The following is a 17,924-nucleotide window of genomic DNA, read 5'->3' as shown; positions in this document are numbered from 1 at the left end:
TTTTATTAAAGCATCATAGCTCAAAACATGGAATCTCAATCACATATAGGAAAAAATAGTCACTCAGCTCACTCTCTGGTGGCCTGAGACAAAAGTTCGTGGGTCCAGTTCTGTTGTGAACTACCCAAATACTGCACTATTGGCTTCAACGACAGAACTGAACCACTTATTAAGGACATGCTCAGTTCAGTTATTGCTATGTGCATCCATTTCAGTGGGAGTTGAGATTTTCAGGTCCAGTTCCTAGGTAAACTCCCTGATAAAAGTAGGAAGATACCCAAGTGAATAAGTCTACATTAAAGGCATTCAAGCTGTGTTATTTAACCCTTAACAAGTGTCTGTTACTTCAGTGGAATCAGATGGTTAGAAGACCCGCTTCTTGGAGCTCATTGCAAGATTATTGCCTTCACGTTTGTATTTGGAACAGAATTTGAATAATTCCTTTGATATTATATTGAGTACATGCTACAATGGTGCAAAATCTATCCTTTTTGCTTAGGCTCTTAATAATGAGTGAGTTACAGTTCGTACTCCTTGTTGTCGGGTAAATGATTAATAAACTAACCAAGCCACCTCTAAGAACAACTTGATAATCTTTGATTGAACTCAATGTGGCTTGCTGGATTGTTAGGACTTTTCAATATGGCATCATTTAATTTGGTGTCCAAATATGGATTTACAAACTTAGCTTTAGGCTCCTGTTTTTAAAAAACTTGTGTAATGCTGAACAGAGTAACCCCCCAGCCTGAAATTCAGACGAGTTCTGTAACTATGGAGTTGGGGCCGGACTTCCCACAAAGCACAGTGGTTTGCATTCTGCCCCCGCGCGCGCGCGCACACACACACACACACACACACACACTGCTCCTCCTTCCCTCTCCCCCTCCCCCCACACACAACCCCAAAGCTGCCACTTTCCCTTTGCGTGTCAGGAAAAGATGGAAGGGGTAAGCAGAAGTGAAGTTATGCCCTTGTTTAATGGATACCAGCTAGTGCACACTCTGCACAATTAACTAGCTATGTGAAACAATGGGCTCTATGTGGTGGTGAGGGATTTGGTACGGAGTGGGAATTTCTTTCTGACCCCATGATGATTAGCTCAGGTCCTGAACATGACACTGAATTAGCCGCAAAGCGTTATTTTTTTTAAAAATAGTGTGCTTATAGGTTCCTTTTGTGTTATTTCAGATTAAAACCACAATGATGGATACAAGATTGTGGAAGCATGAAAACATCAAAAGACTACTATACTGAAATGTTCCAGACACTATAGGCACTGGGATCATTCATTAATGTGTGAATCTATTAATGTAAGATATCTTGGTGAGCTTGGGAAGGTAGCCTAGCTCCATGGAGAAGGGTTACCAAACCTCCTCCAGGAACTAAAACCATGAAGAGGACAAGTACTGCAGATCCCAGGAGTCCAGAGAGGTAAGTAATTCCAGTAAATGACTATTCCTTGAGGGGAATTGTATATACTGGTTCAGATGGGGTTCAGAAGACAAAGAAAGTATAAAAAGGCAAGCATTTAGTGAGACATCCCCTCATTTTGAGCCCCCCAAAATGACATAAAATTGTAACTTAGCAGGCAAAAACCCAGTTGGAGAACCTGGCAGGATGCATTTCTCTATGTGAGAGATGAGTGACAGCTGGTAAGCTTAGCAGTGGTGTAGGCTATTCATTGATTTATTATGTGTTCTCTCTACGGTCAGACTTGCTCAGATAAGCACAGTGAGTTGCAGGGGGACTGCAAGCCAGAATCCAAGGTCTCTGGGAAGAGGGGCATAGATCCTCACTCACAGAGCAGTGACAGCTAGAGGCCTGAGCATTAAGAGGGGCACCTTTGAGCAGACTATGGCCTGGCAGAAGCATAGCTAATCCCTGAACTGTGACAAGTCCCAAGAAATATGTGGAGGAATAGAGGATTCATTATGACAGAAAGGAAGACCAGTTAGATTAACACAGATAACAAATCAATGTTCCCATCGGGTTAAACAAATGTCTGTGTGTTTTCATTTAGCTATGCAGGGTGTCTTTTTTAACAAAAACACTCTTACTAGGATGACATTGATTTTAAGCTGATGGATATTTAAAATGACAGTTATCCTACTAAATCAGTTAAGACAGTGATAAATATACCAAAAGGTGTTGGGTCGGCCAATAATTTAGTATTCCACCATATATTCCTATTAAGGAGGATTCCAAGATAGGGTGAATAGTATGCATTGCCTATGTTAAGAAAAAAAAATCACTCTTTCCTCCAGTTTTGCTAAGAAAACAAGTGAATTAGTTTGCACATTAATCCGCTCAGACTTTGATTAAGTTTCCCCTCCATTATATAATAATTAGCAATTCAAATAATTTATTGACTTGCTATCAAGAGGTTTATTTGGGAACTTTGACCATGATTTATCAGATGCATTAATAGCCAGCTCATTACAGGTCTAACATTTTTCAGTAGTTAATGAAGCAGCTACACTGGCTCCTTTATCCTTATAGATAATTTTTAATTAATTAAAAGAATACTGCAGATTTACATAGCATTTAACCTGCATGGGGTCATACTGAGAGTCAATGGGCATGGTGGATTTGACTGTACTACGTTACCTCCCACTCCTCATATTCATGACAGCAATATTATCATGTTTTGCGCAATATGTCTTGTGAGGCATCATTTGAAGTGTCTTGATTTGATGAACCTCATTAGCTTGTGGAAATGTGTGTATGAATGTATACAGCAATTTCTCATAACTTCATCCCTTTGTCACTAGGAAATTCCCACAAATGAGCTCCTCAGAGACGGCAAAAGAACTGAATTCCCAGAGTCCTGACATGCCAAAACTCATATAGACAAAAGCTGTGAACAAAAATATATAATTCATAATGAAGGGCCAGTCAACGGCTCACGTATGCCATGGAGGCTGCTTAACCCCAGAACACAGAATGGATTTTTCCAGCCCCTGGAATAACCTTTACATGAGGGATAGTGACAGCACTATAGCACCTACCTCAGTCACCACCCCCATCTCTACACAAGGAAGCAAGATTGCCTGCAAAGCAAAGATCTTCCTTGAGACTTGGGGAAGGGCTGAAACCAGTGTTTCCTTTATGGTGCATGGCAGCACAGCTTCACACAGGATTAATCGGTCCCACAGAGTCAGAGCCTCAGGGCTCCGTGCATGGAGCTGACTGACTGAGATGTGGGGGGCAGGGGGAGACTGATTAATCACCTGTGAAGCTGTGCTCCCCCACACCATAGAGGGAACACTGGCTGGATCTACCTGGAAGGTGTCCACAGAAGTTCATGGTAACTGGAAGTATTGGGTGAAAGAAATCCTCTTGCTTTTAGAATTATTAGCCTGAAAATTAGCCGGTGGGTTTGCAATGCATTTCCTTTTGTAACCAATTCAAATCTTCTATATGCCAATATCACTTAGATTTTAAGGTACTATCTTTCTCCAATAATAAACTTATTTTGTTGTTTAATTTAAACCAGTGAGTTTGTTGAAAGTGCTTCGGGGAAATCTGCTCAGATTATAGAGCTTTGATCTATTTATTGAACAGCCCACACTATGTTAGGTTAACAGAAGACACTCTCCTCTAATTTTCCTTTACTCATTTCATTCTGGTGGAGTTGAAGAGAGTATGATCAGTGATTGATTTAACAGGTCTTCACTAGACTCACCGAACGGATCCCTGATGGATCGATATCTGCAGCATTGATCCACCCTATAATGAAGACATATAGGCTACGTCTACACTGGCCCCTTTTCCGAAGGGGCATGTAAATTTCACGAGTCGTCGTAGGGAAATCCGCGGGGGATTTAAATATCCCCCGCGGCATTTAAATAAAAATGTCCGCCGCTTTTTTCCGGCTTTTAAAAAAGCCAGAAAAGAGCGTCTAGACTGGTCCCGATCCTCCGGAAAAAGTGCCCTTTTCCGGAGGCTCTTATTCTTACTTTTTCCGGAGGATCGGGACCAGTCTAGATGCTCTTTTCCGGCTTTTTTAAAAGCCGGAAAAAAGCGGCGGACATTTTTATTTAAATGCCGCGGGGGATATTTAAATCCCCCGCGGATTTCCCTACGACGACTCGTGAAATTTACATGCCCCTTCCGGAAAAGGGGCCAGTGTAGACGTAGCCATACCCTTTGAAGGAATGGTGAACTAATTAATGATCGTGGATGGATCAAGGAGGCCTTAAGCAGTGTAAAATGCACATTTTGGGAGGGTGTGAGGCTATGGCTGGAGTTTTCCTATGTGCAATTCATGTGTGGCTTGGGAGAGTATTAGTGCACTTTAGCTGGGCATGCCTCTACACACGCATGGCTGAGTGAACAGAGCCCAGTGGGGTTTGCTACACAGCTCTGCTAGAAAGCAGGAGACAGTCTTGGCAGAAGAAGGTACATGGGTTCCACAGGCCAGATTGCACCTTAGGACATGGTACAATGGGCTGGAATACAAGTACAGTAAACTTCCGATAATCTGGCACCTTTGGGATCCAGGAGGGTGCTGGATTATTGGATATGCCAGAGTACTTTTGAAAGTTCTTTCCCTTTGCATTGTCTTACCTATAAAGAAGTTTGTTTAGTAGAAAAGGTTTAGTTGTAGCAGGAGAGATCACAGCCCAGGTGATTTGATATAAATTGGTTTCTCTAGACAATACACAATGGTGACCTACATCAATTAACATGTTCTCTCTTACAAAATATTTAGCTTTCAGCATTGAATTAGCAGCACTATTGTATTTAGTCTCCAAAAAGCACTCAGCAATCCTACCTTAGAATCATAGAACCATAGAGCTGGAAGACACCTCAGAAGGTCATCAAGTCCAGCCCCCTGCTCTAGGCAGGACCAATCCCAACTAAATCAACCCAGCCAGGGCTTTGTAAAGCCGAGACAAACACCTCTAGGGATGGAGACTCCACTACTTCCCTAGGTGACCCATTCCAGTGCTTTACCACCCTCCTAATGAAATAGTTTCCCCTAATATCCAACCTGGACCTCTTCCACCACAACTTGAGACCATTGCTTCTTGTTCTGCCATCTGTCACTACTGAGAACAGCCTCTCTCCATCCTCTTTGGAACCTACCTTCCCTCTAAGCAATGTGTATATTTTACCTGATTACATTTACTCTAGTGATTTCTCTTTCAACACTGTGTTTCATGTTTCCTAAATATGACAGAGTGTACTGTGCTTCTCTCATACCAAATGGCATGTATCGGACAACGAAATAACTAGGTGATAATAAAACCAAAAAGAATCCAGCATACAATTTTCAATAATGCTTAAATGCCATGGAATTTCAATGAGATTTACACTGCAGACTGCTAAGTCGCTTTTAGAAATTTTACCCCACAACTCAGATGGAAGCAAGTCATTTCTACTATAGCTTCAAGCTATATCGACTGCTTTTACAACAATATTCTTATCAAGCTGACATTGATATTGGACTGCAAAGTCATATGGACAGTGCTGAAGTTTCAAACCTGAATGAATTTATCCCAGCAGAAACATGGCTGTATTAGTCCATCTGTATTTAATACAGTTTTAAAAACTGAAACACCCATGGCTAAGCTCTTGAAGAACTTAAAGGTGTAGGAGGTTGTAGAATTCCTGAGCTAAATCAGAATGAGATGAAGTCTCTCACATTACAATTTTCAATTAATCTAATTAGATGGATTAATCTAATGCCTATGGAAATCAGCAGCAACACACTGAATTCAAGAGATGCTTAATTGGGACCTGAAGTTTTATGGATTAGTTAGAAAGAAAGGTCAAATATGCTCAGTTAAGATATTTTCAATTAGACCATATAAACCCAATAGATTAGTGGGGGAAAAAAGTCTTTACAGAAAGCTATTGGTTTTCAATTCCTTTGGGTGAGTTGCTGCTTGTCTCACTAACAAAGCAATTGTGTTGGCTTCAACTAGAATTGCTAGTGTGAACAAGGAGAGCAGATTTGCTCCTCATTCACGTGTACCAACTGATTCCTGGTATCTAAACATATGTTAGAATGTTTGTTTTACAGTAATATATTGCATAACATATGCAATCCCGTGTCTAACAGATGAGGTATTTCAGATGTCCCTGCATAACAGAGCATGCACAATACCGCTTAGGATAGTGAATGCCAAACCTTAATGATGCTCATCAGGATGCTGGTAGAAGAATTCTTTAGACTGAAAGCCACTGCCGCAAGCTGTCTAGAAAAGCATTCTGTAAGCCTCAAATTTAGAGACAGGGGAAAAAGGTTTAGATGTTCAACTCTGAAAAGTCATCTAAACCAATAGAGTATTCCACCAGGCCATGTGGGCCTCTGTCCCTACCCCACCCTTGCCCACTCAGCAGATAAGAAGGATCCACACTCTGCAGCTACCAGTTGATTGCCTCACAGCACATGAAATGTAGCCACTGACAAGAAAGTAAAGATGAATGGTTTCTGGTAACTATGACTGAGTCTACCTCTTGTGGCAAAGCAAGAGTCAGAAAGAGCGTGCCCCCATTATGAAAATGGAGATTCAGACACCTACGATGCTGTCAGGAGAAATATATTATCTCAGAAAAATTTGCAAAGTTGTACTGGCAAGTTGTGTAGAGTTACTGGTAGTGATGGTTCATGTCTTGCTGACAAAGCAGAGAGTATAGAATCAGTCCAAGAAGAATAAATTGTATAGCCAGACGCCTGAAGAAAATCAATCAGGAACAAACTAATCAAAGAGAATCTAAGGGTAAGTGAACTGCACACAAGTATAAATCTGGGAGAAGTTAGATTTAATGGACATGATATGTGGGTTGCTTTTTTTAAACATGTAGATGAAACCCACATTCATACTGAATAGTTAGGAAGAAAACAAAAGGAGATTCTAGTCTAGTAACGTGCCATACGGTTGTGTTTCACTGTGTATTATTTAGTACTTCCCCATAGGATGGTTATTCTTTAAAGTCTTGACCAGCAGAACATGAAAATGTAAGACATGCAAGATACTGTATGTGGAGTAAGTGCCAGTCTCTCTTCTTCCCTCTAGCCATGCAGATTAACCAACTTGGCCTCTTCTGTTGCAGTTCTTTGCAAATAAGAACAGTGGCACTGGAACACTCTATAGTGGGGGTGCTGAACCCCTCCTTGCCCCTACCCATGTCCCCTGCTGTCCTTTGAGCTGGGGCCGGGAACAGGGCTGCAGCTTTGATATGGGGAGGGTGTACACAAACAGAATTAAGAGGGCCAAGGCTGGGATCCCAGACAGGGGCAAGCACAGAGTCTCTAGCAGCTGGGACCCCAAGTGTGGGGACAGGAGCAGAGTGTCCCATAAAGCCTGGGGGAGCTGCAGTACGCCTTTTCCCCTTGTTTCCACATATGAGAGAGAGAACTACACCAAGACAGGAGCATCTCTTACTACTCTGGAAAGCAATTAACCGTCCGGATAACATGGAATCACCACCACTGTATGCAGAGGCATCCATCATATGTAAACCACAGGGCATGGCAGGGAGGGAGCTATTTGAAGGCTCAGGGACAGCCGCAGGAGGCTGGCTGGCTGGGCAGATTCTTCATTGTGATCAGGTTTTCATGCAATTTGAGGCTGCACCGAGATGTTTTTGGATGAGCTGTTGGAAACCAGTAAAGAGATGGAGGCAGACGTCCAAGAACTAGTTTGTTAACAAGAGCCTCTGATTCTCCATGAACTTCTGGTTTGCTGTTTTCTCCTTCTGAAAAAGATGCTTTGAAGGAGCTTGGGCCTCTGGTGCTACAGGCTCACCCCTTCTTTGAGGTTTCTTCCCACAGTGGTACACCACAATGGCACTGCCCTGAAGCTAGCTTTTCCCCAAAGAAACAGCTTCCAATTTCTCACAGTTCTCCATGCTGCATATAGGTGCTATACTCTCCTCCTGCTTCCCTTTAAGGTCAGAGATGTCACCATCCTGGCTGTCAGGTCGAGCATTCGCACTGGTGCCCTCACTCTCTAGTTGACTGGATGAAGCATTAGCTGCCAATAAAAGCCCAGGTTTGAGAATGTGCATCTCAGCTAGTCTATCATGGTCCAGATTTTCCTCCCCTCACTTTCATGGCTCTGACCTAACGCACAAGCCTGATTACAGAGATTTGGGCAATGGCCTAAGATCCAACCATGCTGTTCATCCTGCAGTTTGGGGCCAAGACTTTGCCCCTGTTCAGAGGCCACATTAGGACACCCTAATCACCTGATGTGACAGAAAGCATCCATGTCCACATCCTACACACTGTTTTAATCATCTTTGTTCAAAATATGCTTTGCGAGTTACCATCTGAAACTCCAACTTGCTGGGCAATACTCGTATGGAGAAATATATGTATAGTTACAAATTTCCCCATGATGATAAAATAAGAGGTGTCCAAATTCATAGAGCCCCGACTAGGCAAGAGTTGTTAAACAGGTCTAAAAAGGAATGTATGTTTCCCTTTCCCTCAATTTACTAGTAGCAAACAAGGCTCTTGAGACAGAAAGAGGGGGAAATGACAGGAGGCCAGGCAAATCTGCATTTCAGCATGCACAAGGGAGGAGAAAGGGGGCATGAGTCAGACTTCAATGCCTCCTTTACTGTCTGAGTAATCTTTGTGTTAAGGGGAGATCCTCAGAAGAATCCACTATAAAGAGTGACTGGACTATAAAACTGAGGGGCAAAATCCCTACAAGACATTCATTCCTCTCTCTCTGTCTAACAAAGGAACCAGCCTTTGAACTTTGGGGGAAAGAGATCCTGACCTGGGAATTTGGTCAACAACATTACTGACAACCTGTGGAAAGGATTTTACCTTGAACCACATCTAGTTTGTTAACTTCTAGATACTAGAAAGTGTTTTCATCTTTATTTCTCTTGTAACCATTTCTGATTTAATGCTTTATACTTGAACTCAGTTAAAATACCTTTGTAGTTAAAATAAACTTGTTTTATTTGTTAAGTTAAAATGAAGTCAGTGCTGTGTTTAAATTGGTAATGCTGAGGCTTTGTCTACACTGCAGGGTTTTTGCAGAAGAAGCTTTTTGTGGAAGAGATCTTCCGCAAAAACTTCTTGTGCAAAAGCACGTCCACACCTCAAAAGCACATCGCAATAGCAATGTGCTTTTGCACAAGAGAGCGTCCACACTGCCTGGACACTCTTGCACAAGAAATTTCCAATTGCCATTCACAGAATGGCAATCAGCGCATCTGTGCTTTTTGTAATAAGCTCTTTTTGCACAAGAAACTGCTGCAGAGCGTCTCCGCATGACTTTTTACGCAAGAGCTGTAGCACAAAAAGGAGTTATTCCTCATGGGGAGAGGAATAACTCTACGAGCAAACGCCCTCTGTCCTGTTGATTTACTGGGGGTTTTTTTGGGTGCAAAAACACTCTTGAGGTGTGGACGCTCCACCAGTTTTTGCGCAAAAATGGCCATTTTGTGCAAAAACCTTGCAGCGTAGACATAGCCTGAATTAAAGTAGGAAACTGTTGAATAGCAACCCATGACAGGGACAATGGACCTCTAACAGCTAAACTGTCCAGGAGAGATGGATAGCACAGGACACATGTAGGGGAAATTTGGGAATGGGAGCATGGGAGAACACTGCAAGTAGCACCCAAGGCTGGGAGAAGCTAGAGTATGATTGAAGTGTTGCTGACAGGCTGCTGGGGACAGAACTGCATCTAAACAAAGAGTCCGAATTTTGCCTGCACAAGTAACTTGCAGGGCAGTTGGGCTGCATCATGGAATGGGACACTGGAATACAAGTAAGAGGTCAGCTAAACTAGTTTGGCAAATTTCAGATACAATTAAAAAGTCCACTGCATATAAAGATACAGTTGTCACCTTTGCATACTTCATGGTCAGTTTTCAAAGGCTGTCTGTATGAGATGAGATAGCAGACCAGGCAGGTGGCTTGGGAAAACCTTTTCTGAGGCCTGTTGTGACAGACCAGGCCATGTCTGGGCACAGCTGAGGGCATCTGCTCAGGGCGAATTGCTCAAATCTGGGGCTCCTTACAGCCCCCAGACTGGTGACCTCTCCAAACAGGCCACAAACCAGTCCCACACAGCACTTCAGCAGCCTGCCTGAAGCCTCACGAGCAAAACCCCTCCGACACCCCAGCAATATCCGTGCCCCAGATGGCCCCGGGCCTCATACACAGGTGGGGGGTCGTAGCACCCAATCCCACCTACCCCAAACAAGTTCTGTCTGGTCCCAAGAAACCAGCCACAGATCCCTGGTCAATTTACCCTTTGGACCTTACTCACAAATCAGGCTGGGCCAATCCTTTAGCATCTAACAACTAAAGGTTTATTATCACAAGAAAGAAAAGCATGAGAGTAAGGTTGTTAAAGAATAGTTCGGTGCATGTAACGTATCTCCCAGTCCTCGATGCAGGCTCTAGCAGAGATGTTACAGCTGCTGGTTTAAAAGTTCTTGTTGCACATCCTAGAATCAGGATGGGTTCACAGGTCTCCCGGGCTCTTCGATCCCTGCAATGCTGCCTCTGGGATGAAGCGCTGAGCTGAGAACCAAGATGGAGACCACCACATGGCCTATTTATCCCTCCTTCCTGGTCTCTTCTTGGCTACAGCAGGTCACCTGGTCCACGGCTTATTCCTGTGCCCCTGCTCGTAGCTTTTAGGTATGAGTCACCACTCATTCTTTAGGTGTGTCCTTGGCCCATTGAGTGCCATTGTCCCAGAGGGCCTCACTGATTAGCATGTCCACAGGCCGGGCTCTGCCCACTGCTCAACTACATGCAGAGAAATATTCAGTATCTACACAGATTCCTAACTACACGCACAGACATTATACAATCATATGACTAGTGTACATAGGATCAGCAGACAGTAAGCTCCTATTCAATACCTCACATGGCCCCCTTCTATACCATTTTTGGGGCCAACACCCCCACCGCTGGGTGCATCAGTGATCTGGCTGCTCCCCTCAAGACCCAGTAACGGGACACCTGTATAGATAGGTTCCTTTGTTTCTTGTGATGTGATATAGAAGAATTTTGCTATAAAATGAAACAAATCTTGTAGAGGCTTTTAAAGGAGTCATCAAGGCTTTCCAGGTCTGCAAGAAGAGTGTATTTTCAATCAGGACCCTGGGAATCTCCTTTTGGAAGTGATCTTCTCATTATACAGATGTCAGAATTCTTAGGAGTTTTTTTTTTAAATCCTATTTTTTTTTGAAAAATCTAGTCCCTATATTTCAAATCAGAAAAATAGATATAAAACCACAGCAGAATACAGGAATTGGGCGATATCCTTTTAAATAGTTTGAGAGCCTGCAGGGGGCCTCCCTAGCTCATATTCATGCTTTGAAAGATTAGAGTTTTATTGGTAAATGGTAGTAAACATCTATTCTACCACACACAGACAGAAAACAAACAAAATATTTACATTGATAATCAAGTTTAACAGATAAGCAAAGAAAAACACCTCTAAAACCAGCTTCAAGTTTTCAGGCAGAGTTATTTACTTTGCTGACAATTTGTTTCCACAAGATAAAAGATTTAACTCTGAAACGCAACATCTATGTGAAAATTTAAATAAAGTTTAAAAAATAAACATAAGTTTATATAGCTTGAAATTTAAAGAGATACATTTTTAAAATGCAGAGATGTAACCATATAATTTTTTTTTAAATTGACTCTTCCAAGCTTACTCTTATTGCTAAAGCCACTTAATCCAAACAGAAAGTGTATATATTTAGCTATGCCTTTCATGTTTGTATATATCTGGTAAAGAATTATGTGGAAACCAACAACTGTGCCTGTGTTCTTTCCTCATTCTTAACTGTTGCATAGAGAACACGCACACAGCATAAACAGAAACTATTGCAGATGATACAGGTCATACTATCCAATAAAAATCAGTCTTATCAAAAATTCCCGTTAAGATCCTTTCCACTGGCGTATTAAGAATCCAACTGACAAAACCAAGAGCTACAACTTGTTGACATTTCTGCTCTGAAGACACTTCCAGGAAATAGTGTTGAAGGCACAACGTTCCATGCTTTTCTTCTGTAAAAACACTTCTAGCCCCCTTCCAATTTAAGCTGAATATTATCATATCCATTTAATGGAGCAAAAATATTTATCCCATCTCCTCTTCCATTTCCACGTTTACAACATTTTTATCCACAATCCTGCTGTTATTTCATGGCTATAACTGATTTTAAAGCTCTGTTTTGACTAGATATAAAGGAAGGTAACACTGAGCTCTGAGTACTTTTCATCTGTAGATTTCAAAACAGTTTCCAAAGGCAGGCAAGTATCTTATTATACAAAAGGAGGAGGATGGAAGAGACAGGGTGACCTTGGGGAAGTCACTTCAGGACTCCGAACTGGGACTAGAACCCCTTTCCAAAGCCCATTCAGTGGGCTGTGATTATTTTGTTTACTCTAGAGTGGGGCTACTCAATGTGGCCTGCATGTGGATCACAGCCTGTTTGTCTGCGGTCCGTGATGCTGTTTGGGTTTACGCAGAGCTCAATACACAGCCTGCCGGTGGGATCCTTTGAATAGGGCCTCTACTGGGAACACTCTCCATAATGACGAGTCAATTTAATGGTCTTCTGTTGATATGCATTTTAGTAATTCAGTTCCTGGACTGTCATTGCTCGTTAAAAAGTGCTGTCATATGGGTGGAAGTTGGATAAATATTGCATTTTATTACTACCAGCAGAACTGACTTAAAGGGGGCCTGTGTGTTGTGTAGTCTTGCCTTCATCTTTGTATTCATGCCCATTAGTGTGGAAGAAGCTACTTGCATATATATTTGTGTGTATATGCAACCACACTTAAGTTGCGGCCCTGGGCACATACTGTGAATATCATTGTGGCCCCCCAGGATTCCAAAGTTGAGTAGCCCAAGCTTTGCAACTTGACAAGGCTTTTTTTGGGCCTTCTGGTGGATGCACCCGACAATAGCTCAGCTTCTCCACATCTGGAAAAATCCCAGTATGTTTCACCAGACTCACTAGTTGTTCCAAAATTATTTCGTCCATAAAGGCACCAGATGGCTACTATTGTTGCATCAGTGTCTAAGTTCCTGTAACTACAAGTGGCACTAAGGATAAACCTGAAGCAAAATCTATAAAAAAAAAAAACCTCATCTAATTACCATTGTGACAAAAGTCAGTTTATTTTGAGTTCAGAGATCTTTCAGTTAACAAAACATTAATGGGAAGTATATCACAATGCTCCGTGTCCTACTTGCTCCTGGGTACTATTCTACTGGTTGTCTAGATGCCTGACTTCCACTCATAAGAACCAATTAAGCTATAACCTCATTCCTAAGCAAGACAAACCACAATGTGCTACTACCCTCCCTAGTGGAGAGGAGAGAGCATCTCAGACCTATGAGACTATACATTGGGCCTCAAGAATTTCTCCCACATGGAAAGCAGTACTCATGCTTCACTGCTAAGTTAGGTGCAGAAATCCAGTCATCCTGAGGGTCACTCACCTTGAGGTCCAAATGTCATTATAGTGGTGTGTCACTGATTTCAAATTCCTGGGCTGAGTGGATGATGGTCTCTGTGAGCAGCATGGATTGAGACCTGTCTGAAGACCCCGCTGTCTACATCCTACAAAGAGAAGTATTGTGTCATTGACTTGGAAGAAGGACTTTCACTAAGGTGACTGCACCACCTACATTTCCACAAGTTAAGTCCTTTAGAGCTATGAGTGATATTGACAATAGGAAGCTCTGGGCTGAAAACTCCTTCTGTTAGATTAAATCAAGGTACTTCAGCAGTCTAGGTCTCCACTGTCAGGGTCTTTTACAACTTACTGGCCAAGGAAAAATAATTCATATTGCTGCTTTGGTGATGGCTTGTATTTGTTAAAGATTGAGTATACCCCTCTTTACTTCTCTAGTATGTTTACAAAAGTGGCCTGAACAGTTTTATTTTGTTCTTGTCTCCTGCTTTCCTCACCCTCATCAAAAGAACTAGAAGTGTGTTATGTTATTCTGTTTGTTTTAAAACGTTCACAGTGATGTGCATATTCATAGTGCAACTCTACAGTCAATTCACATTTCTTGAAAAGTTGGTTTGTGCTTTTTACTTTTGTATCACATTCCTAGAGAAGGTCTGAATAGTTGGGCTCTTCTCCCCTAGCCTTGTTTTTAACCTTAGAAATATTAGAATGCCAGAACTTATGTAGAGAAAAGTTGTATTTAAGAAGCTCAATCATGCATAGTCATTTGGAGACATTGTCCCCCCTGCAAAAAAAAAAAAAAAAGAAAATCATACCAAGATTTTCATCTATCTATTTTGTGATATACAATCCATTCCCTCTCCTTCCCATATTTGCAGGTTTTTCCAAGAGTTAGTTCATTCAACCAGTAGCGAGTCATTCAGATCAAAGGACAATATTAGGTCTTCCAGAAACAAACCCCCCTAAGAACTGAATATAGCTATTCACAAGCATGACTGCCAGTCCTAGATTTTATTAGCTATCGTGCTTCATTCACATCTACAAGTACCAGCTTCTCAAAACTTAGTCAGATGATAGCAGTAGCAATGATTGTCTAAATAGAATGATTTCTAGATACTAAGTACAACAATACACTTCTTAACTGACATGTAGGATTTCAGATCAGTATCCATCTTATAGAAGCCCACATTTCTACTGAAGGCATCTACCTGCTTTGTTTTTTAATTTGGCTGGGAAGACATGCTCCAGTCAGATGAAGTTGGAAAACAAGATAAACAGATGTCACTTCAGATCACTCTAATTGCATTCAAAATGGTGACATAAAAACAACAAAGTAACCTCAATAAACATGTATCCCCTCTAGCTTTTGGCATTATCTGAGTTAGTCTTAGATCTTTCCATTTCATTTCAGACATGTAGGGTAACACCAGTTCCAGGCAATTTCACTCCTCCAAAAAGAACACATGAATTAAATACCCTAACACATGTTCATATACATGATACACACAGAAACTATTCAACACATATTTCTTATAACAACTATGTCACAACCCCTTTAATTATAGAGTGTAAGAATGAAAATCAGTTACCTAAAAGATTTGGTTAGGAACCAATGGAAGAATAAAATTCTTTACCTCTGAAGGAAGATAAGAGTGGAAAAATACTAAAGGGAAACCTGTTTATCACCAACACTTGTTACTACAAAGCTGCCTGTCTATTTCCCACCAAAATCTGTACTAGAAAAGTGTCTCTGCTCACCTATTCTATTCAAACACCCAGTATCAGCATGCTGGGAGGAAACAATACAAAAGCTGCAATGTGTCAGGATGAACAGTGGAGGGCTAGTTTAGCAAACTGAGAAAGAAGAGGTGAACTCATCATGTTATTTTAATTAACTATCTTCTTCTGGGATTAGCAGCCAGCCTTCCATTCATTTGGAATCTGCTGAATGCCACGCTTTGCCTAGCGACTACTGCTAATTAGGAGAAGCTGTTTTTCTCAGCAACAAAGCATAATAATTGAGGGAGCAGTGCTGTGTGGTTTCCCCAGCTGATTTGCTTTGGGTTATTTAAAAGGGGCATTCCTCTCACAAGTTCTAAAGATAATACATTTTAATCATACTAATTATTACATACAATTTATTAGCAAGAGACCTTAGTCTTACCCTAGTTAAGGTTAAAGCCAGCCTTCCATATCAGTCTGCTTTAGACCCCACTGCTTAAGGCTTTGCAAATACTTGTCCTTCATTAGGATCCTCCCTTGTGAATAGTTGAGCCAGTGCACAATGCTTTGAAGTAAATTTATTAGAAATAAACCAAGCTGTCTGACTTTTCCCTTATGTCAGGGTAGAATTTTTCTAGGATGTTTGAGACAAAATTAGAGGAAGGTATTTGAGAGCTCTACATATAACAAGAGGAGATTTTTTTTACTTCTTAAAATTGGAACACTCTCTGGGGTTTGCCTTGACCAGGGAAAGGGTTTGTATTTAGTTCAGTTTTATCTAGCACAAGCCAATATTTATTCTTCCTGTAGATGCAGCTGATTAAGCTATAACTCATCCAGCTAAAATGGAGATTGTCATAACATTAGGCTCACATATACAGATTTAACTTCATCTTCTTTGCATGGATGCACTATGGTCCAGTCTTACCTACATGATAAGATGGCATTCATTGCTTCCCCTCTCTAAACCTGAAAGTTATACCTTTTTCCAGGCTATTTTCATAAAAATGGGCATAGAAATGTTTAGGTTTCTTACCTGTGAATTTAATCATTACTCATGTCATACAATTTCTTTCTTTGTCTTTAAAATCTGACTGCTGCTTTCAGGAACATAAGGAAGCTCACTATGAAAACAGTTCTATGCCAACTGCATTTGCAAGTCAGAGAGTTCTGTTAATTTGTTTGGTGCACCATTGTCCAATAATGGTTACTGTGTATATTTCATACAAGTGAGTGACAGGAAGAGCATTTGACAGGTAGACCAGAGCTTGTAGAGGAGCTATATTACTTAGTATGCAATACAAAATGATAATTTCAGGATGCCTGCTACACTCACGGGTTCAAATTGAATAGGCAGCCTTTACTTGGGCATTTCCCATGGCTGAGTGCTGAAGCATGCAACCCTCATAGAGCATCTTTGTGATTTACAAAGTATTCAAGGGTATTACAGTGTGGAACTGAGGGGCTAAATGCCACAGAGACACAAGATGGGTTTACTATAGTTTATTTCACTATGGTGTTGAGAGAAACAAGCTTTAGTTTAGAGCTACACAGAGCTCTGCTTCAGCTCTGGGAAAAATATTCAGTCACAGTGAAAGAGAAGGTGGAACAGACTGTTTGGTCATTAGCACATTTTCTGGTAATGCAGACAATATTGAAATCACATGTTATGCAATCATCCACTGGAGTCATCTCCTCTAGTGCTGGCCTTGGAAGCATTTGTTTATGAGATACACCCCTATGAAGTCTTTATTAATATTTTTCAATAGAGATAGGGTGACCAGACATTCCATTTTTAACGGGACAGTCACATATTTAAGCCCTCCTGTGGGTATCCTGACTTTTTATCAAAAACAAAGGCTACGTCTACACTGGCAGCTTCTTGCGCAAGAACTCTTTTGCGGAAGAGTTCTTGTGCAAAAACTCTTCCAGAGAGAGCATCTACACTGGCATGTGCTTTTGCGCAAGAGCATCCATGCCAGTGTAGATGCTCTCTTGCACAAGAAAGTTCGATGGCCATTTAACCATAAGGCTTTTTTGCGCAATAAATTTATGTTGCATGTCTACACGGGCCTCTTGCGCAAGAACAGTTGCGCAAAAGGGCTTATTCCTGAGCAGGAGCATCAGAATTCTGGTGCAAGAAGCCCTGATTTCATACATTAGAATGTCAGTTTACTTGCACAAGAGAACGCGGCCAGTGTAGACAGGCAGCAAGTTTTTGTGCAAGAGCGGCTGCTTTTGCGCAAGATCGCGCCAGTGTAGACACAGCCAAATTGTCCCATATTTTCTGTCCCCCCTCCCACCCCCCACACACACATCAGAACTAGTCGGTTCTACTATTGGCAGTGCTGACCCAGCTACTTGCCCTATTGGTCCATCAACACAACCCCAGCTGCCTGCCAGCTCTTGGCCAGCTAGCCCCTGCCTCCCATCCCATTTCCAGACAGCAGTAGCTGCATTGGCTGGTGAACATGGGCAGCCACCAGACAGTGTTGGTTATGTGTTGCCTCTGCTGCCCACCATTTGGCCCTTTACATGTACCCCTTCTTGCTGTCCTCTCCCTAATTTTCCCCTTCAACCTCACTGCTCCTCCATACTCCCCCTCCCCCCAAAAGGTCTGAGTCCTCAGCCCACCAGTTTTCTTCTTTTCCTCTGTCCCTCTGGCTGAACTAGCACCCTGGGAAACCCCAAAACTCTCGGGCCCGGAGCATAGGCTAGGAGAAACCAAGCCCTCTGTGCACCACAGCCACACACTGCACTG

General features: G+C 41.9%; 1 long non-coding RNA gene across 1 annotated transcript in view; it reads right to left on the bottom strand.

The window, feature by feature from the left end:
• LOC142818349 (uncharacterized) overlaps nt 1-15,300 on the bottom strand; it is a 159,763-nt gene extending 144,463 nt beyond the window's left edge. The window contains exons 1-2 of the long non-coding RNA XR_012895815.1: nt 15,200-15,300; nt 13,467-13,587 (exon numbers count right to left, since the gene is read on the bottom strand). This is a non-coding gene — a long non-coding RNA (uncharacterized LOC142818349). The remainder of the gene's footprint in view (nt 1-13,466; nt 13,588-15,199) is intronic.
• Between the last annotated feature and the right edge of the window lie 2,624 nt (nt 15,301-17,924).

The sequence above is a fragment of the Pelodiscus sinensis genome, chromosome 1 (assembly GCF_052426305.1).
Source record: "Pelodiscus sinensis isolate ZL-2025 chromosome 1, ASM5242630v1, whole genome shotgun sequence".
In the NCBI taxonomy this organism is placed as follows: domain Eukaryota; kingdom Metazoa; phylum Chordata; order Testudines; family Trionychidae; genus Pelodiscus; species Pelodiscus sinensis.
The sequence above is the reverse complement of the archived record's forward strand: the minus strand, read 5'-3'. Positions and strand labels throughout refer to the sequence as shown.